Source organism: Tupaia chinensis, unplaced genomic scaffold (assembly GCF_000334495.1).
Source record: "Tupaia chinensis unplaced genomic scaffold, TupChi_1.0 Scaffold000147_1, whole genome shotgun sequence".
Classification (NCBI taxonomy): Eukaryota; Metazoa; Chordata; class Mammalia; order Scandentia; family Tupaiidae; genus Tupaia; species Tupaia belangeri.
The window spans coordinates 4145776-4172786 of NW_006159617.1; the positions used below are offsets into that span (position 1 = coordinate 4145776).

Below are 27011 nucleotides of genomic sequence, written 5' to 3' on the forward strand. Positions count from 1 at the left end.
ATATACACAGAAAAGTTATGACATGTTTTCCTGTTTTTCTATGCAGAAATGTGTCGTGACTTTTCAAATGACCCAATAGATATATTTTTTAAAGAACTATTTTATTTAAATTTATTTATTCATTTATTTATTTCAGTTTGACTAGAGAGGGAGAGAGAGAAAGCAAGTCACTAGGTCCAGGACTAGAACTGTAGTCAGTCACGTAGGAGTCCAACATCCCTAACCACCACGCCACTCACTGGCCCCTATCCAATAGATAAATAATGGAATATATTTACTTACTATTTTGTAATTTTCAAAAGATGCTTCTTTTTAGTGATTGATGAGACTGAAATAAATACAATAGAATAATGACCACCTGCTTTATATAAAGCTTTTCTTACACTAAGATTAAATTCCCAAATCATGTTTTATCTATTTAAAAAATACACTGGCCCCTATCCAATAGATAAATAATGGAATATATTTACTTACTATTTTGTAATTTTCAAAAGATGCTTCTTTTTAGTGATTGATGAGACTGAAATAAATACAATAGAATAATGACCACCTGCTTTATATAAAGCTTTTCTTACCCTAAGCTTAAATTCACAAATCATGTTTTATCTATTTAAAAAATATTTTGCAACAAATAAACTAGAAGAAATGCCAGACTTGTTTTTATTAAATATTCAATGACATTATCCAAAAATAAATGAGAAAATTTTATTTTCCATGACCTGTGAAGAAGGAACAATCCAGAACGACAATATAATTCTGGTACTGTCTTCTGGTTGTAAGAAACAAGTTCAGGTAACACAAATTCCCTGTATGTGTACAAGGAGAATAGGAAGCAGGGTAAATCCTCACTGTAGCTTCACGACTTGTTTTCCCTAAATGGTAACATTTATCCCTGTTCATATGAATATAAAAATGGGCATACAAAGAGGGGTTTATTAGTGACTATATATTCATTAGGCATCCCACTTTTTCAATATGACAGACATAAAGCTAGAAGTTGCTTTAAAGATTTACAATTACAGTTCTTTTTTAAAAGTGTTTTAAAACCTAGAAATATTTTAAAGAGCAACTAGGCTAATTATTTGTGTTCTGAAAATACGCATTATGTGATTAAGTTATGATGAAAGGGAATATTATTCACCCACATTCCTGAATTGAGCTTTAAGAAAAAGAAAAGAAGGTCTTTCTAATCGAACAAAGTCCATCCATGAATTTCTGACGCTTAACCATCTTGAATTGTAGGCTACAGGCAAAGAGACACTATTAGGAAGGTTGAGTGTTTCTTCACCCTCCTGTCCCTCAGCTCTAGCAAGGACAAGCATGTCATCAGTCATGTACATTTGAGTTCTGAGTAGCCCCTTTCAGGAACTAGGACAACTGAAGATTTTCTGCCCTGACTTCATCCTCCTACCAGACACACAGACACCCCATCTAGCCAGGGAGAGCACTCTCTTTTTTCTCTCTGCCTCTCTCAATTTCTTTCTTCCTTTCTCTCTTTTCTTTCTTCATAGGACAAGCCAATCACCAGTCATCTACATTTGCATTCAGAGAGGCCTCTTTCAGGGACTTGAACAGGTGAAGATTTTCTGCCCAGACTTCACCCTCCTGTCCCCATATCTACCCAGGTAGACGACCCTCTTCATTCTTTGTCTCTATTTTACTTTATTCATTTTTAATTTTTAAACTTCTTAGCTCTCTGATGTTCTTTTATCTTGCTGATTCTTACCTTCCACCACCCCTCTCCCCACGTAGGACAAACCAGTCACCTGTAAATCACCACTACATTTGAGTTCTAATGTGCCACATGGTTCTCATTTTTTTTATTAATTTTTTCCTCTTTTTTTCTTTCTCTTTTTATCTGTTTCTCTCTCTCTCTCTCTCTCTCTCTCTCTCTCTCTCTCTCTCTCTTTACTCATTTTTTCTTTTCATTTTTCTTTTACCTTTCTCACTTTTCTGCTCAGCCTCCAAACATTGAGATTCTACACAGGTCTAGTGCACAGTGGCCAAATATCTGAATACTTTTTTTTTTTTTTGGAGAGATTTTCACTGCAGGGCGCGTGCGCTTGCCAGACAGACAGAGAGAGACATAGAGACAGAAAGCGAGAAATCACCCCCCAGGGGGGATGGTCACGCCGCAATTCCTTCTCCTCCATTCTCCTCTCGGGATCTTGGGCACGCACGCACACGGTCCCGGCGTGAGTTTTAAGCCACCGGGTCCGGGACACGAACCGCGGTCGACTACGTGGGAGTCCAGCGACACAGCCATTACGCTAACTGCTGGTTCCCATATCTGAATACTTTTAGGGTCAGAATAACCCTCAATTTCCATGGAATCTGCTGCACAAAGGGAGAGAAATGGTGCTCCTCCTGTATGTCTCTGAACACTCAAATTTAACTCCAAACATTAAGAAAAAAATGTATACTACATCAGAGGACCAGAAACCACTGCAGAGGCACAAGAAATATGAAAAGCCCAGAAAATATCTCTCCCCTAAAGGAAAAGAATAACTCCTCATCTTCCACAGACAATACAAGGGAATGCATGAAAAATCAGATAAAGAATTTAAAATATTCATAGCAACAGAGCTATCAGAGATACAAGAGAAGAAAGACAAAGAACTCCAGAAGATGCAGAAGAAAAGAGATAATGCATTCCAGAAGGTGAGGAAGTTCTTGCACAATCTGAAAGAGGAAATACACACTGTAAAAAAGAATCAGTTAGAATTGTTAGAGATGAAGGCTGTAATTCAGGAAATCAAAAACTCCCTTGAAAGTATTAAAAGCAGATTAGATAATGCAGAAGATCAAATCTCAGATGTAAAAGGTAGAACCTCTGACCTTGAAAAAATTCACCAAAAGTACTGAGAAAATAACCCCCAAAAATGAGAATAATATACGAGTAATACTAGATACCACTAAATATCCAAACATCTGGATAATTGGTATCCCAGAAAGTGAAGAAAATAATAAGGGCATTGATAATCTATTCCATGAAATGCTGGAAGAAAACTTTCCAAACCTAGATAGACATTTAAATATCCAGACCCAAGAAATACAAAGAATCAACATAGAATCAAACCAACATCTTCTCCAAGGCATATCATAGCCTGATTGACCAAAACCACAGACAGAGACAAGATACTAAAATTTTGCAAGAGAGAACTATCAAGTTATTTTCAAAAGATACCCCAGCAGGCTAACATCAGACCTCTCATTGGAAACAATGCAAGGAAAGAAAGGGAAAATATATTCAAAGTGTAAAGTCAAAAACAATTTCAACCAAAAATACTATACCCAGTAAGATTACCCTTCATGTGGGAAGGAAAGACAAGAGCATTCTCAGATCAACAAAACCTGAAAGAGAATTTAACAGTACCAGGTCTTCAAGAAGTTCTGAAAGGAGTGCTATCTCAGGAAAACTAAGGATACACATAAATGAGAGTACAAAAAGTAACTAAAAGAATGACCAACTTAACAGTAGGAACAAATCTGGAAAGGTCAATAATGTTACCTTCAAAAATTTAAACAAAGATCAGACTACAGTAACAATGTAAATTCAATAGAATAGAAATTAATTACATGAGACTGAACTGGTGAGATGAATTTTATGACTTTTGACTAAAATATTACTGATTTTCTTCTATGGTTTATTTTTCAAGTTTAAGGATTTTTGTCTTCTCTTGAACATGTTGATAAGTTCATCTACCTACTCTGAACTGAATTCTAAACTTTTTTCCTGGTTTTCAATCTTATGCAAATTTCTCTTAACTTTTATTTTGATCTATTAAAACTAAAACTAAGGGGCCAGCAGTTAGTCTAATAGCTATGTCACTGGACTCTCATGTAGTTGACTGCAGTTCAAGTCCCGGACACGGTGGCTTAAACTCACTCCGGGCGCATGTGCGTGCATGCCCAAGATCCTGAGAGGAGAATGGCATGGCCATCCCCCCTGGGGGGGGATTTCTCACTTTCTGTCTCTCTGTCTCTCTCTGTCTTTCTGGCGAGTACATGCACCCTATGGCAAAAACCTCTCCAAAAAAAAGAAAGAAAAAAAAACTATTTTTCTTGAAATAAAAAAATGCATTTAAAAATACCTATTTAATGACTGCAGGAAGCTAGGTAGCCCCAGTTAGGTGCTACTTTATAGTATGTTCATTCTACTCTCTGAGGTCTATGCCTAAAGTCAGACATCTGTTCTTAGATATGTATATATCAGCTATGCTTGCTACTGAAAGAATTTAGATTAATTAAGATCTTTAGTGAATTGATAAATGTGAAAAAAAAATAGTCATGGTAAGCAACTGTCCATACCAGAGACAGTGTGAGAGGAGGGTGGGAAATGGCAGAGGATGAGAGGTAGGGAATCAAGGAGGAGGGAGGAGAAAGAAGCAAAATATATAAGAAACAAATAAAAAATTATTTGTTGATAACATGTATGGTAATATCCTTGATTGAGACAATGTACTAGGACTATCCCTACCTGGACTTTATATGTTATCCTTTTTAATAAAGATGAAATTGTGTTATTCTCTATCACATACACACACACAAACACACATGCACACAGTATTGGAATGGCAATTAAGGTTAAATAAGGTCATGAGGGTGGAGATACTATTTTAGTAGGATAGTATGAGTGACCTCATAAGGTGATGAAGAGATAAACCCGTCTCCCTCTTGCTCTTTCTCTCTTTTTATTTACTGTCATATTCAAAAATGAGGTTATGTGAGCACACAGCATACAAGCCAAGAGAAATGGCCTCAGAATAAAATCTGCTTTTCTAGCACCATGATCTTGAACTTGCCAACCTCCAGAACTATGAGAATAAAATTCCATTCTTAAAACAACTCAGTCTACATTACTTTGTTATGACTGACCAAGCAGACTATTATAGAGAACATATTTTATATTATTTCAGTCATTTAAATTTATCGAGCCTTGTTTTATGGCTCAGATTAAAGTCCTTCTTGATGAACATACCACATACGCCTGAAAAGAAAGTGATTCCTTAGTTGTTGGGTGTAGCGTTCTATAGACATCAATTAAAGTCAAAGTGTTTTATACTGTTGTTTATACCATCACACTTCATTGATTTTTATGTCTAGTTTTCCTTTCAATTGCCAAAAGTGATTTTTAAAAATTCCTTCCATTTTCTCCTTAAATTATGTCAAATTGTTTAATGTTTTTTAAAGTTCTGTAAGTCAGATTCACATACCATTATAAGTATTATATCATCTTGATATATTGATCTTCTCATCATTATGAAATGTCCCTCTTTTTCCAATAGTAATGCTCTGTCTTTAAGCCAAATTTATATGATATTAATATAGCTACTTCATGCTTCATATGCTTACTGCTTGCATTATCTTTTTCTATGTATTTCTTTCCATCTATCCCTGTTATTATATAGAAAGTGTGCCTCTTTTTGACAGCATATAATTAGGTCTTACTTAATTCTCCATTATAAGAATTTTTGTGTTTTATTTTTAACTAAAACTTCAGTATATTAATATGTAATCATGAATCTAATCAGATTTAGTATGACATTTATTACTTATTTTCTTACTTTCCTCTATATTTTTTCTTTTCTATATTCCTTCTTCCTTGCCTTGCTTATGATTATTTTCCTATCTTAAACATTTTAAATCTGTTTCTATTTAAATGCTGCTTATTTACCTATATATCTTTAAATGATTTTAGGTGTTTTATTCGTTTAGCAATATGCATCCTTAATTTCCATAGTCAACTAAGAGTTCTTATTGTATCACTTCATGCAACCTTTGCACACCTTGCAATGGTATAAATCCCTTTATCATTCCATCTTTTTGGCTAATCTTACCTATACCTGCTTTATCAACATGCATTATAAATTCTATTCAGACAGTGTTACTAATTTCTTTTTTTATTTGAGAGAGATTTTTGCTATAGGACACATACACTTGCCGGAGAGACATAGCGAGACAGAAAGCAAGAAATCACCCCCCAGGAGGGATGACCACACTACAAGTCCTTTGCCTCCGTTCTCCTCTCGAGAACTTGGGCACTTATGTGTGAGTTTTAAACAGCTGGAACTGGGACTCGAACCGCAGTCAACTACATGGGAGTCCAGTGATGTGACCATTATGCCATCTTCTTGTCCCACAAATTTCTTTTAAATAATAATATATATCTTCAATGAATAGAAAAACATCATCTTTAATAGGAGGCCAGAAAACAATATAGCCGCAGCACAACAGTCTGCAAAACTTACCTACATGGGGACGTTCTGGGTGTGTGTGTGTGTGTGTGTGTGTGTGTGTGTGTATGTGTGTGTGCAAAGACCTTCCTTGGGACCAGCAGATGGCATAATGGTTATGTCACTGGACTCCCATGTAGCTGACCGCAGCTCGAGTCCTGGACCGAGCGGCTTAAAACTCACACTGGGTGCATGTGTATGTGTGCCCCAAATCTTTAGAGTAGAATGGAGAAGAAGGAATTGTGGTGTGGACACCCACCCTGTGGGGTGATTTCTTGCTTTCTGTCTCTCTGTCTCTCTCTGTCTCTTTGGTGAGTACACATACCCTGTAGAAAAATATCTCAAAAATAAATAAGAAGACCTCCTTCAATACACTAGGAGCAAGTTTACCTATGATTTAGTGCTAGCTGAAGCTAGGGTAATAGTGGTATAAAGACCCTGATGAGAGTTGTCTCTCTCTCTCTCTCTGTCTGTCTTTCTGTCACCCCCTAAAAGAAAGAAATACACTTTAAAAAATTGTCTTTTATAATTGCTAATATATTTAAAATTCCTAGTATACTTTGTTCTTTACTGAAATTCTGAATTTCTATCTTATATCTTTCTAGAAAACTTCCTTGATTATTCTTATAGCACATGTCTTACGATAACAAGTTATCTTGGGCCAACAGGTGACATGGTGGTGAAAGACACTGAACTCCCACATGGTCAGCCATGGTTTGAGTCCTGGACTTGGTGGCTTGCTTTCTCACTTTCCCTTTTTCTCTCTCATCTCTCATCAAATTGAAAATAATGATAATGGTAAATTTAAATAAAATAATTATTTTAAAAATTATCTTTTTTTTCCCCTGAAATGTCTTTATTTTACTTACTGGATATAAAAATTCTAGGCTGATAATTTTTTGGTTTTACTTTTATTTTTGTTTGTTTCTTTCTTTCACCACTTTATAACTGTTGATTCATTGTTTCCTGGAGAGCTACTGGTGAGAAATCATCTTATGCAATGTCAGATTGTTTCTGGATGCTTTCAAGATTTTAACTTATATTTTGGTTCTCAGCAGCACATTCATGTGTTGTATTTATTTATTTATTCACAGAATTTCTAATTATGAAAATTTGTGTCTTTCAACAAATATTTAAAATTTTTGAAATGACTTCTTCAATGGTCTTTTGTGCTACATTCTCTCATTCTTTTGTCGATTTCATAAATTATGAATGTTAGACTTTTCAATGTTGTTTCACACATCCCTGTGGTTCTGTTCATTTTGTTTCGATCTTTTTTCTTTCTGCTCTTCATATTGAGATATTTTTTTTTCTGCTCTATCTTAAGATCACTGACTTTTCTGCCATATCCAATCCCTTGAGAAGTCCATTCAATATATATTTAATTTTAGATGTTATATTGTTTCCAGTTGTAGGATTTCCATTTGGTTTTTCTATAGTTTTATTTTCTCACATTCAATTTCCTCATCCTGCACTTACTTTATTTTTGCATTTTTCCTATTATGTCATTAAGCTTCTTTAAAAACCTTGTCAGCTAACTTGCTTGCCTACAGCATCTCATTTTTCTTGAGTGTTTGTGACATTTTCAGTTTCCTTATATATATAGCTATTTTAAAATGTTCAATAATATATTGTAGATTCTAGTTTTTATTATACGCCTATGAAGAAGTTTTTCACTTTTCTTTGGTTTTCTGTTTTGTTCTATTTGGTTTTATTTTAAAGACATGATTAACATAGTTGAACTTAAATTGAAAACATGTTCTTTACATTACACAGCCAGTGAAATCTTGATTCAATTTTTTTTTTTTTTTTTAGATTTACCTGAGTCACTTGCATTCTATTTGAACTCTCATGGTTTAGGGGTCAAACAAATATTTGCAAAGGGTTTATGCACCTAATTTAAGGCTCTCTTTCCATGGCGGTTTTATTTTCCAGAAAAAATTCCCTACTCTCCTTAGTTTTCGTCTGTTTGTGCTGAACTCTGTTCTCCGATTCTTCAAACCAGTAAGACCATTTTATCCATTATCTAAATTTTAATAATCTCCTGTGACTGGGGAGAAATACAGAACAAACTTGTACAATGTTAGTTACTTCTTCCAATTGTCAATCTACTTCCAAAATTTGCTCTCTTTAGTCAATATCTGGTGAATCCACATAGTTATTTAATATATTTTATCTAGATTTCATAATTCTTATTTATGGAATAACTGGCATGAATGCAGAAATTTGTTCATGACAGAAGCCAGCTCTCATCTCATTAAAAAAAAAAAAGGCAAAAACAAACAAACAAAAACTTCCTAAAAGTTCTCAATTGATTCTAAAGTTCAATAAAATTGTTTTTTCTTGTTTTGTTTTGTTTTTAAAGATTTTTGCTATAGGATGTGTGCACTTGCCAGAGAGACAGAGAAACAGAAAGTGAGAAATAATTCCTCAGGGAGATGACCATGCCACAAACCCTTCTCCTCCATTCTCCTTTTGGGATTTTGGGCATGCATACATGCCCAGTGTACATTTTAAACCATGCATCCAGGATTCCAACCATGTCAATATGTGGGAGTACAGAGACGTAACCATTTCATCACCTGCTGATCCCCTGTGCAATCAAATTTTAACACTACTTCCTTAAACCCTAATTCTCCATTTCTGAAACGTGACTTCATATATTTCCTCTAGGTCCTACTTTAGCACTATCTAACTTTCTCTCTCAATGTACATTAGCTTGTTTGTGCTATCCACCTATAAGTAAAAGGCATTGAGAACAGAGTATCAGCCTGCATCCTTGTTTAGTATGCCTTATTTTAATACAGGTTTCGAGTTTAGACTCCTGGTAGAGGATTGATAAATGCTACTATTAAATGACATTTGGGCAGTTGTCCACTGGAATTATTGCAGATAATGCAGATATGAACATTCAAGAGCATACGTGTTTTGTTGAACAAATGCATACATCCCTATTGAATCATAGTAGTGGAATCAGGTATGAGTATATTTGGCTTTACAAATGTACCAAACAGTCTTCCACAGTTGTTCTCTGGCTGTTGTTCCCTGGCGCACAGCCATCAGAAATGCATAAGAGCACTGTTTATTCCACACTTCATTCACATTTTGTATTTTCCATCTTTTTCTTTCTTTATTTTCTTTGACCTTTTTCTTTTCTTTTCTTTTTCATTCTAGAATATGTGCACATGCATGTGAGAGAGAGAGAAGATAGACAGAGAAGCATCCTCCATCATGTCTGGTCATGACGCAGTCTCCTTCTTCCAGTCCTCTAGCCCAACAGATCTTGGACACTCGTGCATGACCACCATGTCTCAGGCTGATCAGGCCAGAAACTTGAACCGTGGTTGACATGTAGGATCAGAGCTATGGATTTTCTTGAGCAGTAGACTGGCACTATGCCATAAAGCTAGCCTATATTTTTTATTTTGTATATCTGATTAATATGTAGTGCATTTATACCTTGGCTTATATGTGTCTTTTCCTGATTATTATTGAAGTTAATCTTTAATTCATTTATTTGTTGGTTATTTGGACACTATCAATTAGAACATATCTATTTAAATATTATATCTACTTTTCTACTCACCTACCAGGGTTACATATTTATTTATAGAATATCTTTAAATATGTTGATAGACCTTTGTGAAATATACTCATTGTATGTTGTTACTTTATATATTGCCTTCACAGTCTCCAAACCATGTTTTTTGATGAGCAAAACTTCATAATTTAAGTATAGTTCTCTTAATTTGTCTTTCATGTTTAATGCTTTTGTGTAGTGTTTAAGAAATATTTTATGACTCCATGGTAATATAAGTTTTTTCTTATATTTTCCTTTAAGAGTTAGGGACCAGCAGATGGCATAATGGCTACATCGCTGGACTTCTATGTAGTCAACTGTGGTTGGAGTCCTGGATCCAGTGGCTTAAACTCACGCCAGGTGTGTGTGCGTGTGTGCCTAAGATGAGAATGGAGGAGAAGGTATTGTGGCATGGCCATTCCCCTCAGGAAGTGATTTCTTGCTTTCTGTCTCTCTCTGTCTTTCTGGCGAGCACACGTGCCCTATAGCAAAAAAACTCTCAAAAAAAGAGTTATAATAGTTTTCACACATAGACCTGGACTTGATTTTTGTGCATGTGTAGGGTAGGAGTCAAGTTACATTCTTTTTCCAAATGAATATCCAATTTATTTAGAAAGCTACTCTTTTCTTGATTCCATTCAAGTTTGAGGATGGCAAACTGTAAATCCTTTAATAAGATATGTCCCTTAAAATACATTTTGCAGAATTATTATATCAGAAGAGAGAAAATGTCATGGGAGTAGAAGTGATCTGCTTCAATAAACAAATAATAAAAACATCATCATAAGCAGAGCAAAAATTCATTGATTTTTAAAATAGATTAATAATTCTTATGCATCATTTTTTATTTTTCTTTATTTTATTTAATATTTTTTCTGTTATAAATTGACAAATGGTTATTTTGTATATTTGTAGGGTGCAAAGTGATATATATACACACACACAAAATGTGGAATGACTAAATCAATATAATTAACATATTTATCACTTCAAATATCATTAGCAGTAAAAACATTAGAAATTTTCTCTCCTAGTAATTTCAGAACATACATTTTTATTACCTATGTTATTATGCTGTCCCATCGACCTCAAAAATTTACTTTTCTTGTCTAATAGAAACTTCCACCTGTATCTTTCCATTCTCCCCACTATAGCTCTGATAACCGTCATTCACTCTCTGCCTTCAGATTAAATTGTTTTTAGAGTCTATATATAAATAGTCATGTAGTATTTGCCCTTCTGCGACTGACTTATTTCACTTAGCATAATGTCCTCCAGGTTTATCCATATTGTTGCAAAGAATCTCCTCCTTTTGTAAGGCTGAATAGTATTTCCTTGTGTATATAGATGATATTTTCTTTATGCACTCATTCACTGATGGATGCTTAGGCTGATTTCATAACTTAGTTATTGTGAATAATGCTGCAATGAACATGGAGTGCAGACAGCTCTTTGACTTACTAATTTCAAATATTTTGCTGGATCATATGGTAAGTCTACTTTTAGTTGTTTGAAGAATTTCCATACAGTTTTCTATAATGGCCATCCTATAGCTGGCTCAGCTGTGGTGGTACCAGGTAATGTAACCACTTGGGAGGCCGGAAGCTATATAGGAGGCATGAGTTTGGTTCCTGGGCTGACTTATATACCCTGGTGGCTGCATGTGTACTTATATACCCTGGTGGCTGCATGTGCCTATCATTTTTCATAATGACTGTACAAACCTACATTCCTCCCCCAGTAGTTTATAAGGCTTCTCTTTTTTCAACATTCTTTCCAATACTTGTTATTTTTTTGTCTTTTTGATAATAGCTATTCTGACAGGCATGAGGTGATATTTCAATGTAGTTTTAATTAGCATTTCCCTTATAACAGGTCATGTTGACAGGCATCATTTTTAAAAAAATATACTTTGTTTTAGAAGCTTAGGTTTACAGAAAAGTTACAAAGAGTATGAAAATGCATAAAGAGCTTATACATGACTACCACATACAATATCCTCTTTTATCAATATCTTACATTAGTGTACTATATTTACTGCAATTAAGACATTGATTTACTGAAATCCATACCTTATTAAGATTTTTACCTAATATCTTTTTATTGTTGCTCCCTAGCTCTATGCAGGTCACCATTTGGATCCTAGCCAACATGAAGGCACTAGATGCACTTGCATGCACCTGCAATCCTAGCTAACTGGTTAGCTTGGATATAAGGATCATACCACAAAAAGAACCTGTCAAAAAATACCTATCTTGGGACCAGCAGTTACCATAATGGCTATGTCAATGGACTCCCATGTAGACGACCACGGTTAGAGTCCTGGACCTGGTGGCTTAAACTCACACTGGACACGTGTGCGTGTGTGCCCAAGATCCCAAGAGGATAATGGAGGAGGAGGAATTGCAGCGTGACCATCCTCCCGGGGGGGAGACTTCTCATTTATACATATATATATATATATATATATAATCTTTCTCATTTTCTTTCTCTCTCTTTATTTCTCTTTCTCCCTTCTTCATTAAAAAATATCCTAGGATCACATCATAAAGAATAAAATGCTATAGTTAGGAATAAATTTAAACAAGGAAAAGACTTATTTAAAAATTATAAATCATTTCAGAAAGAAATTAATGAAGACACCAATGAATAGAATGATATATCCTATGTTCATTGATTGTAAGACTTAATGTTAAGATGTCAATATTATGCAAAGAGATCTACAGATTTAATTCAATTCTTATCAAAATCCAAAGGATAGTTTTATGAAATAAAAACAAATTCTACCTAAGTCATATGAAATCTCAAAGGACCCTGAATAACCAAAACAACCTTGAAAAAAAAAGAACTATGGGGCCAGCAGATGGTGTAATGGTTATGTCACTGGACTCCCACATGGTCGACCGTAGTTCGAGTCCCAGACCCAACAGCTTAAATTCATGCTCGGTGTATGTTCATGCATGCCCCAAATCCAAAGATGGATGGAAAAGAAGGGATTGCAGCATGGGCATCTACTCTGGGAGAGTTCTCACTTTGTATTTTTGTCTCTTATCTCTTCAGCAAGCGAATGCACCCTATAACAAAAATCTCTCAACCAAAAAAAAAAAATAGGAAAGGAAAGGAAAAGAGCAATTACAAACTTTATAAAGCTATAGTAATTAATATAGTGTGATACTGCAGACACTAGGCAGACAACTAAATCAATAGAAAGGAATAGCGAGCCCAGAATAAACTCTTCCATAATATATGGTCATATGATTGATTACAGAGAAAGGTGCCAAGACCATTTGATAAGGAAAGGACAGTCTTTTAACAAGTGGTATTTGGAAAACTCAGTATACAAAGAATGAAGTTTGATCCTTATCTTATACCATGTACAAAAATTAATTCAAAAAAATTAATCATAGACCTAAATGTAAGACCTAAAACTTTAAAACTCTTTGAAGAAATCATAGAGGAAAAGTTTAATGACATTGAATTTGACAATGATTTCTCAGCTGCAACCCAAAAGCATAGGTAATGAAAATAAAATTAGATAAAATTAGATATATCAAGATAAAACATTTTTATACATGAAAGGACACTGTCAACAGTTAAAAATCCACAAGATATATATGAAAAAATTTATAATAACAACAAAATGTGAGCAACCAATTAAAATTTGAACAAAGGAATTAATAGGCATGACTACAGAGAAGATACACAGATGTATAATGACAAGATGCTCAAAGTCACTTAATCATTGGGAAAATACAAATCAAACATAATGAAATACTACTTCACATCCAGTAGGTTGGTTATTAGTTAAAAAAAAGTTAAAACAAAAAGAAAAAGAAACTGGAAATAACGAGTCTTGGAAAGGTTGTAGAGAAATTAGAACTCTTGAGCACTACTGGTGAAAATGTAAAATGGGTACCAGCAGATGGTGTACTGGTTATAAAGCTGGACTCCCACATAGTTGACTGAGGTTTTACTCCCAGACCAGGCAGCTTAAAACTCACTGGGCACATGTACGTGTATGCCCAAAATCCCAAGAGGAGAATGGAGGAGAAGAGAGGGGGTGATTTGTCACTTTCTGTCTCTCTGGTGTGCACACATGCCCTACAGCAAAAATGTCTCTAAAATTTTTTTAAAAAGAAAAAAAGAAAAAGAAAGGAAGAAAGAAAATGCAAAATGGTGTAGTCACTATGGAAAACAGTATGGTGGTCCTCAAATACTTTAAAATAGGAATACTGTTATGTTGTAGTTCCACTTCTGAATACATATCCAAAAGAACTGAGCAGAAATTCACACAAATATGTGTAACCTCATGGTCACATAGCAGCATTATTCATAAGAGCCAAACAGTAAAATCAACTCTAGTGTCCATCAACAGATGAATGGATAAACAAAATTTGGTATACATATACAATAGACTTAAAAAGTGCATAAATCCAGTTATTTCCAACAACATGGATGAAGCCTGAGGACATTATTTTCAGTGAAATAAACTAATAGAAGGACAATACTGTATGATTCCACTTATGTGAGGCACCGACAGTAGTCAGCTTCACAGAATTGACAATGTGAATGGTAGTTGAAGAGGAAAATGGGGAGTTATTGTTTAATGGGTACATCATTCCAGTCCAGGAAGATGAAAAAGTTCTCTAGATGGATAGTGATGATTATATTTTCCTCTGCTTTGGTATCAGAGATGGTAGGTAGCTTGACCAAGATCCTTCAGGTAATATTTGACTAAGTAGGCATTTCTAACTCTAATATCACATTCGCAATCCCCTCTCCTCCATTCTCCTCTCAGGATCTTGGGCACGTACGCACACGCGCCCGGCGTGAGTTTTTTAAGCCACCGGGTCCGGGACACGAACCGCGGTCGACTACATGGGAGTCCAGCGACATAGCCATTACGCTAACTGCTGGTTCCCTAAGTAGGCATTTCTAACTCTAATATCACATACTTTTAATCACAAGTACATATGGTAATCTTCTTAATTATATGATGAAAAAATGGCTTTTCTATCTGCATATCTACATAAAAGAATGTAATTCCTAGTTCTAAAAGTTTTATAAGTTATTGATAATTTTATATATCATTCTTCATGTAGGTTCTCAAGCTAAAAATCTGGGAATTCTATTTTTCATTCCTATTCTCACCCATATATGTAAACCATTAACAAACATCTTTAGCATTAACTTCTTAATATCCTCCACACCTTTTCATCTCACTCATTTCAAATCTTTGTAGTTTATAACAGTCCTATTTCACTGAAATTATAGGAATAACCTCCTGGCGTCTTTCTATATCCCTCTACAGTCCCTTTTCACAGATTATGCAACCTGAATGCACAAAAGATAATACTCCTGAGCTTATAGAGGGACAAGCACTTTTATAAAGGGCAAGATACTAAATAGCCTACGAGGGTCATTTAATTTTTGTTGAGAGTACTCAGCTCTATGTACTTTGAAAGCAGCCATAGAGCACATACATACGTAAACAAATGTGTGTGGCTGCATTTCAAGAAAACTATATTACCAGAGCAAGTTGCTGACAAATTTGTCCACCTGTAATCTAGCTTATGATACACTGATGGTTTTCCACTGGCCTTATAATAAAACATTAAGTTCTTTATCTTGACCCACAAGATTTCGCATGATCTGGCCACTGTCTATCTTCCCAAACTTCTACTACTTTGACTCCAGTTTTTGGGCATATATGTCTCCTTTCCCTCACAATCATTTAAATATGAGTCTACGGTCAAAATTAAGCTTATTCATCAGCTTTTGACTTTGAGTGCAATGCTGCTCCTGTGGATTATTTGCACAGCTGGCTTCTCATAATTCTTAATTCTTTTCAAACAGTCTTATTTTTAAAAATGGCATTCTGGACCACCTAATCTGAAGTTCTTCAGCTTTATTACTCCTCTATCTAAAGTATCCTGCTTTATTTTCTTCATAACATTTGCATTTGTTCTTTGAAAATAACTATTTAATTTCATTTATAGTTACTATTTTATTTTAGAGAGTGCTCGCTGAAGAGACAAGAGAGAGACAGTGTGCTTGCTGAAGAGACAGAGAGAGACAGGAAGTAAGAAATAACTCCCCAGGGGAGATGGCCACACCACAATCCCTTCTCTGTCCTCCTCTCAGCATTTTGGGGACACACACATACGCAGCCAGTTTTAAACCACCAGAACTTGAACTGAGGTTGACTATGTGGGAGTCCAGCAATATAATCATTACGCCATCTGCTAGTCTCTATTTTTAATTTTTTTTCTTTTTAATTTCTTTTTAGAGAGATTTTTGCTATATGACGTGAGCACTCGCCAGAGAGACAGAGAGACAGAAAGTGAAAAATCACTCCCCGGGGAGATAGCCACACAGTAATCCCTTCTCTTCTCTTCTTACAGGCACACACGCCTGATATGTGAGTTTCAAGCCACCAGGTAACAGGACTCGAATCACAATCAACTATGTGGGAGTCCAGTGATATAAACATTATGCGATCTGCTGGTCCCATTAATATTATTATTTTTAAATTTGCTATAGGGCACGCGCTCACCAGAGAGAGACAGAAAAAGAGAAGGAAAGTGAGAAACTAAGCTGCTGGGTCCAGGACTCAAACTTTGGTCAACCATGTGAGAGTCCAGAAGCTTAATCACAGTACCACTCTGGACCATCCCAGCTAGCCCCATAACATTTGTATTTGTTTATAATTTTTCTGTTTCTGTGTTTGTTGTACACAGTGTGTATTCATTTCTACTTTACCTCCCAGTTAGAGTGTAAGCCTCAAGAGAACAGGGCTTGTACAATATTTTTCGTATTACCAGGAATATTCTGCATACATAGCAGGTTCCTGAAATATAATGAATGTTTGCTAAATTATTAATAACAAAAATACAATATTTTTTGTATTACCAGGAATATTCTGCATACGTAGCAGGTTCCTGAAATAAAATGAATGTTTGCTAAATTATTAATAACAAAAAGCATAAAAGATTATGAGAGCTGTTCATATATTTCTGTTGCATATTTAATATAGAATCATTCATTAATACCATCATTTAATACACTCACTGCTAATTCCCAAAGATGATCTCCACTGGAAACTTAATAATCACAGCAAACAAACCTTGTATTTGGTATTTAGTCATAAACACAAAACTGGCTTGTATTATACATCATAAATAGACTACATAAAATTAATTCTTATTGCTATCATCATTCATCCTATAAAATCTTCTGATGGATCTTAGATCTTTTAGCTTTAAAAATATTATGCTTCTGTGATGTTATAAACACGTAAGCAATGAAAAATCTCACAAAGTATACAAACATGATATAACTATTAATCTTGTTCGACGTTTTTAAAGGCTGTCTATGTATATGTTATTACATTTTGGTTTTTCTTACAGCTGATCATACCCATTTAAACATCACATAGTCATCCTCTTTTAAAATTTACAGTTATGTTCTTTGCAAAATAGGGGCCTTTTTATTGAAATGGTACTTGTACAATATAAATACATAATTCCCATTCACAAATTTTACACTGTAATTATTAAAAATAAGCACTGGGCCAGCTCCATATCCTGGTGGTAAAGGTGGTCAGAGCCAGCATGGCTGACCCTGCAGTTTGAGTCTCAAACTGGGTGCTTATGCACGCCCCAAATCCCAAAAGGATGTAGAGAGGGAGGAGATGAGATTGAGGTATGATCATTCCCCATTGGGGGTGCTTTCTCCTTTCTTCTCTTTCTAGAGAGCACATGTGCTCTCTGGCAAAATGTTAATAATAAAAAGAAGCTCTAAATATGTTTGCTCATAAATTCTGACTTCAGAATAAACAAATGATCTTCAATCCTTCTCAGTTCTCTGTTTTTACCAACAGATGGCAATGAGCCTTCCTCCTGACATCTGCTCTATAATAATTAGAGACCATTGTAAAATGTAAGCAATGTGTTGTAACGGCTCAGAGTTTTCTTAGAGTAGTTACAACAGAAAGACAATCTAAAAGGCAACCCATTTTTATTGTCCAACAATTCCTATTGTTCTAAGTTTTCTTCATGTATCACTCTAAAAACATCAAATTTCTTTATTAATCCCACTTCTATTTTATAAGGCCATTCAAAATAATTCCGACCATTCTTCATGGAAACCCTGAAGAGATTGAAGAAGTCTTATCTTTCCACATGTAGCATCAAAAATGCTATTGTTTCTCATGAGACATGGCTTCATAAGCGCTCTTCTACTGGACCATATTTGACATGTTCCAATTCATTTTTATCTTTGTTTAGAGTACTTAGACTTGATCGAAGGGTATAATGCAACCAATGAAAATTCAGTGGGACCATTATCTAACTCTCTCTGAATACTCTACTCCTACTAATCCACCTCAAAACTTTATCATCTTCTTTTGTCAGGCAAGACACACTGTGGTTTTTATAAAGGCATATGTATTTTTTTTTCCTCAGTTTTATTCTTTCATTTTGAAACTAAGTTCAGGTTTGTTCATTATCCTCAAATACATTTTTAATCATTTTTGGGGTTATAATGCTTTATCTCAGTGTGTCAATATCACTTTGTGCATTGATTCAATCTGCTCTCGTATTTTACCGTCTTTCTCAAATTTATTATCCATAATTTGAGGAGGGGCTCTTCTTAAAAACAAACAAACAGACAAAATTTTCCAGAGAGCACATGCACTTGCCAAAAAGAGACAGAGAAAGTGAAAGGGAGAGGGAGAAACCACTCCCCAGTAGGGCAGGGTCATGCTACAATCACTTCTCCTCCATTTCTCCATCCTGTTAGAATTTGAGATTCACACACATGCACACATACACACAAACACACACACAGACACACACAAACACACATGCTTTTCAAGCCACTGGGGCTGAGCTTCAGACCACACAATCAGCCATGTATGATCTGACTTCTTTCACCATCAGGGTGTGAAGCCAGACCTAAGGTCTCTTCTATTTTCATAAACTTTACAAAGTTATTAACTGAATTTAAAAATCACTGTCGTTCCTGGGACTAACAGTTAGCGTAATGGCTCTGTCGCTGGACTCCCACGTCGTCGACCGCGGTTCGCGTCCCGGACCCGGTGGCTTAAAACTCACGCCGGGCTCTGTGCGTATATGCCCAAGATCCCAAGAGGAGAATGGAGAAGGGATTGCAGCATGACCATCCCCCTGGGGGGTGATTTCTCACTTTCTGTCTCTATGTCTCTCTCTGTCTGTCTGGAGAGTGCATGCACCCTATAGCGAAAATCTCTCCAAAAAAAGAAAAAAAAAATCTCCAAAAAAAAAAAAGTAAAAATCTCTGTTATTCCAAGGCCTCAGACAGGCACTTTATTCCTTGCTGTATTTTACCACTAGAGGTTGTGCTCTGTACCAGAACTATGTGAATTCACTTGGAACTATGTCAATGACAGAAATTAGAATTTTAGCAACCAGAGATTCCGGGTTTGACTAAGGTGTCTCTGCAATACAGCACACCTGAGTTATATTTTAGATTTTCATTGTAGACTTGTGTTATATGTAGTTCTCACTTGATAGCACAAATATCATCAAAAGTCATTTTGCTTACACAATCCTTAAATCATCATTTTGACCAAATCAGTCTCTTTAGTCAGACTGATTAGTTTATGATCATCTTCAATGCTAGAATCACATGACCAACTAAAACTTCGAGAACAGTTCCTAGGTATTACTTTTTACCATCACTTCGATGGCCCATGAAGAGTCAATATTTCTGTTTCAACCTTTTTTTTTTTTTTTTTTTTTTTTTAGTTATAGTCCTGTTATAGTCCTCCTCCTTATTTTGAGCATAAATCTTGGAAAAGATACCTCACAGCAAAATTAACTCCCATCAGTTTCTCATGCCTCATGTTTACAGAGGCATCATCGCGGCCTAATTACAGCTGTATTGGTCCACAAGCCACAGCTCAGAATTATTCAGTATGAGGCAGTAACCGAGGCTTTGATGTAGAGCCCTTAACGCAAGACAATGCAAATGACATTTACTAGCAATTTTTTCCCCCATTAATGAACAGTACTTCAGGGAGTGTAAAGGCAAGAGGCATATAATTTCTGAACTATTTAAATTGCTAATTAGATCTGTACAGGAGGTGTATTCCTAATGCAGACAATTACAACGGCTCCTAAGTGTTTGCCTTACAGTTGCTAATTACTGCAGAAGCCAATTAATTGCTGTTGACTTTTTGTATTCTTTTGCATATCGCCAGTTAATATTTACATTTATAATGAAGACAAAATTGGCAAACACTGTGTCATTTTGTAATGAACAATTCCAGTGTCTAAACAATGAACACATTATCCTCATTTGTGCCTGAAGAGTGCAGCTGATTAGCATATGTTCTGTGCATGCTAGAACATTGCTCTTTCTGCTCAAGAGTAAAAACACCACTTAGGTACAGGACATACAGGTGCAATGTCTCCAGGGCTCTTGGAAATGGTTCCCACCATATGCCAAATAGCAGGGAATGAAATAGCAGGTATGTAAAAGTATGGGAATGAAATCATCTGAGCTTCTCCATATAAAATAAAGATTATGAGCATGCCATAGACGATTTTCATTCTTTCTGGCCATTCATTATCTCTACTGTCTATCTATGCTGGGGGAATTCTCATATTATAAGATCTCTCACTACAGATTCTGAATAGGCCAGATAGCATTTCTTCTAGCCCCCTTCACAACCATAATTGGGCATGTGTAAGGGTCTACCAATTAAATCCACCTTTCCAGATTGGCAACCAGCATCAGACAGAGAAAAGGAGCAAGGGGTACAATATATTTTCCTAGTCAATATAATGGTTACAAAGGACAATGGGAATGGTAGTAATCACAACATCTAGTGTTCGGTGCCCAATGTGTCAACAAAGAAATAAATAGTACATTTATTTGGTGAGTGCATGGAGTATTTTGGGATACATTTTTTTCCTGTCTTTGCAGCTCTGTTGTCAGTTCTCCAACCCTCCTGGTGATTCTGAGAGCAACTCTGTCATTTAAGAAAACTTTTTTCTGCCAAAATCATTCAGTTTCCTCTGTTGACTATAAAGAACAATTACGGGTATTTTGCATATTTGACAAGGGGTGGGAGATATACCCATGGCCCAGAGTGCCAAATTTTATGTATTCTTTGACTTTTTAAAATCATATAATTTATTCAGATGTCTTCTTTTAAGACCTAAGAATGATTCAATGAATCCATGTCTAGTTTTGTATTACCATCAAAAGCAAATAAGTAAAATGCAAACCCAGAACCACATATGTACACACACGCCATCTTTGGTCTTCGTTTTTACCTGCCAAAGGGAGTAAGCTAGAAATAATTCTTTCCTTAACCAGCATATTTGTCAGAGTGTGTTTTGTAAAGAGCAAGGGCCTGAAGTGATTTTGTCCATCAGTTTTCCAACAGGGAAAACACAACTTTCATTCACAACAAACTTTGGGCACTGCAAATAAAAGAGAGATGGAAAATGACTTCTTGAACAAGGAAACGTCACAGCCTCATCATGGGAGATATGCTATCCTCTTATCCCCACACCTCACTATTGTCAAACTAAACTATTCTGGCCTAAAATGGTTGCTGTACTCCCACACTTGGATTCCTGTGGATAAGCCCAAATCCTACATGTTAGGCTATTTGTTTTTGTTTTGTTTTGTTTTGTTTTGGCGTATGGTGGGGGAGTTCCTATAGGGCACGTGTGTTTGCCAGAATGACAGAGAGAGACAGAGAGACAGAAAGCGAGAAATCACCCCCCCAGGGGGGATGGCCATGCCGCAATCCCTTCTCCATTCTCTCCCGGGATCTTGGACACTCATGCACACACACCCGGCATGAGTTTAAGCCACTGGGTCTGGGACTCAAACCGTGGTCGGCTACATGGGAGTTCAGCGACATAGCCATTACACTAACTGCTGGTCCCACCAATGATTTCTCTACCTCACTCCCTCTCTTACATTATTTGTAAGACACTTTCCCTTTTACTGTACACCTCACCTTATAAAACACATATCTAGCCATTTTCCAGGATGTTTCTCAATTTAAATGGCCAGCCCTTTGTTTAAAGAAACTCTGTTGGGACCAGCAGATGGCATAATGGTTACGTTGCTCAACTCCCACATAGTCAGTCACAGTTTAAGTCCCAGACCTGCCGACTTAAAACTCACACTGGGCAGGGCCAGCAGGTGGCTTGGTGGTTAAGGGCACTAGTCTCCGGCATGACCAACCACAATTTGAGTCCCAAACCTAGTTGCTTGTTTTCTCACTGTCTTTCTCTCTCTTTGTCCCTCTCTGGTCAAATTAAAATAAATAAATAAAGTTAAATAAAATAATTCTTAAAAAAAATAAATAAAACCTCATACTGAGCGCATGTGTGAGCATGCCCAAAATTCCAAGAGGAAAAGGGACTGTGGTGTGACCATCTCCCCAGGGGGTGATTCCTCACTTTCTGTCTCTCTGTCTTTGTCTCTGTGACTGCAGACATCCTCCTATAGCAAAATATCTCAAAAAATTTAATTAATTAAAATAAAATAAACTCTGTTAAATTTGGGCTTTTGTAGATTTGTTTTGGACACTATCCTGTAACACTGCAGTCAGGCATTAGAAACAGCTGTAACACAAGAAAAAGTAAACACAAAGTGAATAATTTAGCTTTCAAAAGTTAAAAGCCTCGGGACCAGCATTTAGCGTAATGGCTATGTCGCTTAATTCCCACGTAGTCGACCGCGGTTCGAGTCCCGTACCCGGTAACACTGCAGTCAGGCATTAGAAACAGCTATAACACAAGAAAAAGTAAACACAAAGTGAATAATTTAGCTTTCAAAAGTTAAAAGCCTCACATAAACAAGGATATAGAAAATAAGATGGGCCTAATATATAGGACAATGGAAATGTACAATATATTTATTCTATGTAATATAGAGAGAATATATAATCCCAAATGCTTATTGGGATAAATGTTTAACCACTCAGTTTCCAAAAATTTAAAAATTAGAAGCTCTGCTTTTGCCTTCTCCTTAATATAAATAGCACCACCATGGCCCGTTTCAACCTCCAACCTCACTGATCAGAGTTGAGAAGAGATGTTCAGCAGCACATTACAAAGCATTTCTATCATAAGGTTATAAACATATAAATGTTAGGGCTGAGGCCTCGGCAGCTTGGATGTGGGAGCTAGACACCACGCCACAGTCAGTTGAAGCAACCCAGATCTAGTCTGTCAACAGGCCTACGCTGCACTCGGATCCAACCCGGATGTAGCACATGCGTTCCTCTCTGCACACCTCTAAGACACGCCCCTCCCTATACCCTTATATAAATCGATAAACCCCACCCCAGCACATAACTTCTCTGGCCTATCTTCCCCTCTGGGGCCAGTAGTTGGCATAATGGCTATGTCGCTGGACTCCCATGTAGTTAACCGGGGTTCAAGTCCCTCTCTATTTATGTTGACCAGACCAGCAAACCTCTCCCAGAAGAGCTGCCAATAAAGGTTCTACATTTCTATTATCTTGTGTGGTCAGTCTATTACTTACAAGAGAAGTAACTAACTCTAAGAACGTAGACAATAGTAAAATGTTGTACATTAACTAGTAAATGATAAGTTCTTTTTAGGGTGCTCATACAAGGGTTCCTTTTGATACAGGAATGTGAGGGTGCAGGGGTGATCCAGCCCAGCACTAGCAATAAGGACACAGGTTCCTATCTCATGTTCATGAAAAATTAGAGACATGGACATGGAGACTAGCTATAGTGAAGTGGGGAGTTTATTGAAGGAGAAGGAAGGAAAAATAGAGCTCCTGAGAAGAGAGGGGGGTCTCAGAAAATGGGTTGCCCAGGAGGAACTGAGACAAGATTATTTGTTTTGTTTAAATCTAGGTCAGAGGGGTGTTGTCAAGGCTTGTTGTAGGTGGGGCTTACACATGCATTTGTATAGGTTCAATTATTTTTCTAATTTTGATCCTGTATGAAGGTTAGGAGATTCTTTGTCTAGAAGTACTGGGCTATAAAAACCATTATCTTATCCTCTTCCTGGGATGTGGTGGGGCCTGGAAAAAGTCTTTAAGTCTAGGACCTGCTGCCTACATCAGTCACTGAGCCACCGCTTAAGAGGTCTCTCTGATCAAGCATTTGAGCTGCTTTGTCGCCATCTTAACACTTAGCCATTTTGTGATTCCAATTTGGGCCTATATCCTAACTATATTTTGGGGGTCCTTGCCTCTTACCTTACTTTTATTTAGTTTTGAAAGTAAGGCAAAGTTTGAAATTCAGTAAAAAGAGTTTTTCCATTGGTCTGGCCCAAAAAGGCTGGACATCTGGAAGCAGGAACTTGTCGTATAGTTATAAGTGGGTTTTATAATGTTTAGGTTAATTATTGGAAAGGGAAGTCTGTGTTTGAGGAAGAGATTAGCAAAAGGGCTTACTTTAACAGCGATAAGAAGGCTTAATATGCATCACAAAGATAGTGTGTCAGGGACAGGATGTAGGAAGAGTCCTATTATCAATGGATCAAAATGGTCTGTTAATGTTTGTGGACATGACTCTCTCCTTGGGCCCTCTGGAAAGGATTTGGGAAATAGGAAAAGCAGTCAGACTTTGGTCCTCACTTCCCTTTGTTGACCAAATGACATTTCTTCGAATATGTATTTAAGTGACAAGTTTTAAGTGTTTTTTTGTTTCAATATAATTTATTTAAATATAAGTTGATTTAATTCAAGTTTTATAACCACTCTCAAAATCTGTGAAAATTTTAACTGTTCTCTCAAGTGGATTGGTGTAAGCTGTCTTTAGCATACCACTGTAATAAGCCTCATATAATTAGCCGATGTTAGGGTTCTCATTCTTGTTCATTAGAATTGAGTTTTGTCCATTTATCCTAAAGCTTTCAAAATTTACTTTGCTGGGTAATCCTTAAGTGAAATCAACTTGAATGGGTTACGGTTAATTTGAGAATTATTGTTTGCCTTTGAAAAATGCTTACAGAGACAATTGCAAAATTACGTCTACTGATAGCATGCTATGTGGCCCTAATCACTGGTATTGTCTTATATACGGTGACAGAATCACTTCATAAAGAAGTGATCAAAGGTGGATATCACAGGGCCAACAGATGGCATGGTGAAGGCACTGGACTCCCACATGGCTGACTGCGGTTCAAGAACCAAACCTGGAGGCTTGATTTCTTACTTTCTTTCTCCCTTTCTCTCTCTGTTTCTATAGCATGACCTATAGCAAAATTTAAAAATAATAATAATTAGAAGAAATAAAATAAACAAATATTAAAAATATAAAAGGTGAATATAATTTTTTCCCACAAGATATTTATATTATATTGAAAAAAAATTAGCCATTAGCAAAAATTCCATTTTCAATGAAATTTTTAAACATCAGTCAACATATAATCAAAATCATTACATTCTTAATAATAGTAAAAAAGTATATCATCCATGTTTACATTATCCATTGAATGATCTGAGCCTGATTTAAATGTTCATAGGCACTCAAACTAATGAAAAATTTGGCCTGAGAATAAATAATGCAGAGGGATTAGGAGACAGTGGTAATCGTTAGCCTTTGATATTCAACTCTATGTAAACATGTATCATGTGTTTTCTGTGTATCTGTGTAAATGTATATATTCTATTAGTATTTTAAACAAAAAAAATGGAGATTTTATTACTTAGTGCTATTTGCTTAATTATTTTCAAAGTTGCTTATGCATTTTTCAAGATATTTTTACTTCAAGATGTGATTGTTTGTTATAGCTTTGTCTACACTAACAATTTGGCTTACCCTTATTGTTTAGTCTTTGATGAATATTTCCATTTTCTAATATGAACAATGATTAAAAAGCAATAAAATCCAGGGTTTACTATCTCATAAAGATCTGACAAGAAAAATCATGAACTATTGGATTGTTGGAAAAGTCAGGATGCATTTTTGCATAGAAAAACAGAAAAATACATCATGACTTTTCTGATGACCCAGTATTTTAAGAGCCTTTTATCTGAGGAAGATGGAGTGAACACAGTCAAGGTAGGAAAATTCTATTGAGTATGAATAGAGTGAAAGTGAAAGTGTGTGACCTCTTCCTTAAGTAAAACCAGTCTTGCAAATTTTGATTCCCTCAAGTTGCCAGAGCTTTGCTGTTGTATTTGAATATCTCCCTTTCGCCACTTCTTTACTTGTTTAATTTCATGCATTAAATGCTTTGAAAGTCCTCAGAAGTAATAATATTAACCTCATGTTATTCTTGTCATTTCCAGATTGCAAAGCCAGAGCTTCCTAAAAACAATTCCTCCTCTGATGAGGCTATACGTATGTCTTGCCTCTGATGTTTCATTTATGCAAGGACACTGTAATAAATCAACCTCCCATGTAATTACAGAACCTAAATGTATAACATCCATCAAACAACTGTTTCTGGCTTCTCTCTCTATGCTCTTTTGGGCTCCTCCTTTTTAAGAATTAAAATAGGCAGGTAGGATTTATACATTCCTCATTGTGCTTCTGGGTTTTCTTTACGTCCTCAGTTTCATTACACACCTGAGTTTTCCTCTATGCCTCGTTCTCTCTCACTCTCCCAACTTCATTTGACATGGCACTCCACCACTTCCAGGGAAAAGTTTAATTGTAATCAAACTCTTACTTGGATTGCATCATTAAAGTAAAATGTAAAGGAAATACAAGATGGAGTTATTTTTTGGGAAAAAAACTCAGAATCTTTAAAAAGAAGTAAATTACAAAGTTAATTGACTCAAACTGTTTCGCTGCTTAATGCAAACAGGGTAAGCTTCCTGTCACTCTGCGAGATTTTCTCTGTGGACTCCTTGGCCCTCAGCTCTGACGCTCTGAGCACAAAAAGAATGACATAATTTAGCCTGAACTCAGGGTTATTTGGAGAGCGTCCAGCTGTTCAGTTAACTAAACTACAAGGAAAAAGGATTTGGAGCTCCTTCTTCAATTTAATTTTCTGTTGTCACTAAATTGTACTTGTGGATGTGTGAATTTCTTGATGCGTTTCCTTGGCCTCATCCCTAGTACAGTAACCCCCCAGACATCTCATCTGGGCTTTGTTCTCACCCAGCATGCTCTTTGTTTGGAGTTGGTGGTGATGGATGCATGTGGAATAAAAAAAAAAAAAAAAAAAACAACAAAAACACTCAAAAAA

The 27011-nt window shown here is 36.0% G+C and overlaps 1 long non-coding RNA gene across 1 annotated transcript in view; it reads right to left on the reverse strand.

The window, feature by feature from the left end:
* The window catches only part of LOC102499693 (uncharacterized), a 105104-nt gene that overhangs the window by 20526 nt on the left and 57567 nt on the right, over positions 1–27011 (reverse strand). The window contains exon 4 of the long non-coding RNA XR_003548915.1: positions 475–520. This is a non-coding gene — a long non-coding RNA (uncharacterized LOC102499693). The remainder of the gene's footprint in view (positions 1–474; positions 521–27011) is intronic.